The sequence below is a fragment of the Theobroma cacao genome, chromosome 2, assembly GCF_053813885.1.
Source record: "Theobroma cacao isolate CCN51 chromosome 2, ASM5381388v1, whole genome shotgun sequence".
NCBI classification, from domain to species: domain Eukaryota; kingdom Viridiplantae; phylum Streptophyta; class Magnoliopsida; order Malvales; family Malvaceae; genus Theobroma; species Theobroma cacao.
Window position 1 is genome coordinate 15650449 of NC_142640.1, and position 3270 is coordinate 15653718.

General features: G+C 32.3%; 1 pseudogene; it reads left to right on the plus strand.

Annotated features, from left to right (window-relative positions):
• The first annotated feature begins 571 nt into the window (after positions 1–571).
• On the plus strand, positions 572–1759 carry LOC148764096 (zinc finger BED domain-containing protein RICESLEEPER 2-like; annotated as a pseudogene).
• Positions 1760–3270: the final 1511 nt, after the last annotated feature.

Genomic DNA, 3270 nt, shown 5'->3' on the forward strand with positions numbered 1-3270 from the left:
CAACTACACAGCAAACTATAATCTCCACTAATGATAGTGATGCTGTCAATTCTAAGAAACGAAAAGCACTTCCACCGAGGTCTGAAGTTTGGAAACACTTCACCAGATTCGTCAATGATCAAGGTGAACAAAAAGCTAGTTGTAATTATTGTGATAGGGTACTTTTTGATAATACTAAATATAATGGCACAACTTCATTGAAGAATCACATGAATTCTTGCAAAAAGTTTCCTAGTTCTGCTAATGATTCTACTCAAATTGAGTTAGCTTTTCAATTGGGGGATGGGTCTATAGGAATTTGGAAATTTAGTCAAGAAGCCATTAGAAAGTCTCTAGCTAAGATGATCATCAAAGGTGAATTACCTTTCAGATTTGTAGAAGGGGAAGGATTTAAGGAATTCGTGGCAACTTCATGTCCTAGATTTATTGTCCCATCACGATGGACTGTTGCTAGAGATTGCTTTAACCTTTTTGTTGATGGAAAGAACCATTTCAAGTATATATTGAGAACATCTTCTTTAGGATTTCTTTGACCACAGACACATGGACATCAATTCAAAGAGAGAATTATATGTGTCTTACGGCTCACTTTATAGACAATGATTGGATATTACACAAAAGAATTTTAAACTTTTGTCCCATTTATAGTCACAAAGGTGAGGCCATTGGGAAAATGATTGATAAATGTTTGCGTGAGTGGGGGATTAGTAAGGTTTTCACTATTACTGTTGATAATGCTAGTTCCAATGATGTTGCAATAGCATATTTGAAGAAAAAATTGAGCTTAGTAGGAAATAGCTTTTTATAAAGCAAATTTCTATATATGAGATGCATTGCACATATCATTAATCTCATTGTCACTGGTGGATTGAAGGAAATGAATGATTCAATTGCTTGTATTAAAGGGGTAATTAGATATGTGAGACAATCACCTGCTAGGTTAGCAAAGTTCAAAGAATGTGTTCAGTCTGCAAAAATTCAATCAAAAAATTTGTTGTGTTTGGATGTTAGTACTCGATGGAACTCCACTTACTTGATGTTAGAAACAACTCAAAAGTTTGAAGAAGCTTTTAATTTATTTGAGGAAGCTGATTCTCAGTATAGAATTGATTTATTGAGGGGAGACGGGATACCTAAACATGAGGATTGGGAAAATGTTAGGAGGTTGAATGTTTTCTTGAAACATTTTTACACACTCACAGTAAAAGTTTCAGGTACTTCTTATGCCACTATTAATACTTTTCTTGATGATATTTGTGGTATTTGTTGCATTTTGAGAGATAGACAAAGGCATCCTAATGTTGAGTTGCAAACAATGGCAAAGAAAATGAAAGAGAAATTTGATAAGTATTGAGGAAATATAGAAAAAATGAATAAGCTGCTTTATGTTGACTCTGTTCTTGATCCAAGGAAGAAACTTGTATTTGTGGAGTTTTGTTTGAGGAAAATGTATTCGAATGAGCAGGCTTCATCGATTTGTGTGAGTTTGAAGAAAATAATGGAAGAGTTGCTTGTTGAATATCAAAAAAATGTACAACCTCTTCTTGAGAAAGTTGGTGATAGTAGCCAATCCCAAGTGAGCCAAATTTCTGAATTTGATGATGATGTTGACTCCAGTGCTAGTGTTGCTCTTTTGAATGAATTTAAGAGCTATAAAACTGTAATTGGTAGGGAAGAGGATAAATCAAAATTGGAGAAGTATTTGAGTTTAAATGAGCCTGATGCAATCGATAGTGATGACTTTGATGTTCTCATTTGATGGAAACTCAATAGTCATAGGTATCCTACTCTTGCCCTACTAGCTCGTGATGTATTAGCGATTCCTCCATCCATAATCGCTTCGGAATCAGCTTTTAGCACCAGTGGTCGTGTGCTTGATGCATATAAGAGTTCTTTAATGCCAAGATGGTGCAAGCCCTTATTTGTGCTCAAGATTGGCTACATGGACCTTTTTATTATCTTCATGACACTGAGAATGATTTGGTAGAGCTTGAGAAAGTTGATGAAGGTAAGTATTTTATTTATATTATCATTTCATTTTTGTTGTTTCAATTGTTAATATGTAATTGCTTTATTTCTTACTTTCTTGTTTATGTATTGTAGAGTTGTTAAAGATTACAGTGGACAATGTATTTGATAATCTTTAAGGTAATCAAGTAATGTTTATTGTTTAGTACTTGATAAATATACTCTTAAATATTTATCAAATTAACAATTTTATATTATCTTATTCTTGAAAAAGTTTAGTCCTTATTGATGATAATTTGTTTAGTTTTCATTTTTCCTTTTGACAGATTCCTTTTTAAATACAATTAATGATTATGAAGACTAAAAAAAATTACAGTGCATTAATAATTAGTATGTACTCTAGATAATAATAATTAATCACTTCAACTCTATCACTTAGATTTCTTTTTTTTGTATACTTTTGTTAATTGGACAAGGTTGTAACATTCATTTATTTAAAATTTTTGTGACATTTAGAAGAAAAGATGGGGGTGCTGCTGGAGCATATATTAGTTCTTACTTCTAAAATGAGTGCTTCTGGTGGCTAGTGCTAATGTTAGTAATGCTTATTTTTACTAGTATGTATTTTTGTTAGTAATGTCTTGTGTCATCTCAATGGTTGAAGTTGATAGACAATTTCTTTTTGGAATGTTATTATTAATTTAATCTAGGCTACTTCATTTTATGCATAGTTTGGTGACCCCTTTACATTACTTATTCTGTTGCAGGCATATGTGGAAAAGTTTCAGAATTACTAAAAGAAACATGGGAACCTTTTCATTTCTGTATCCAGTTTCCTGTAGCTTTTAGGAATGCTTACCTTTTCATTTCTGTTGTGTTTTATTCCTTGGAAGTTAATATATAGGTATTTTGTTATTTTTGTATTAGAAGTTAATATACGATGCTAGCACTTGCTTGTCATATATGGGTGTTTTGTGCCAGACTGCCAGTTGTGAATTGTGATGTTTCTAAATCTAGTGTCTGACAGTGATTGTTGCTCTCTAGGCATCCTGTTTTTAGCTATGGTTTTATATGCCTGAGTTAGATGTTTAGATTTTTAAAACTTAGCATGTTATTTTCTTGGCATTTAGCATTGATATGTTTGTCAGTGCAGAGCATAGAAATTTTGCATTTAAAATATGTGCATTGAAGAATATGAAGAACATTGAGAAGATCCATATCCAGAGGCTGAAAACATGAAAGAGTAGTGGTGAAATATTGTTATTAACTTTATTCTATTGGGTTTAATATGGAGGGAAACAT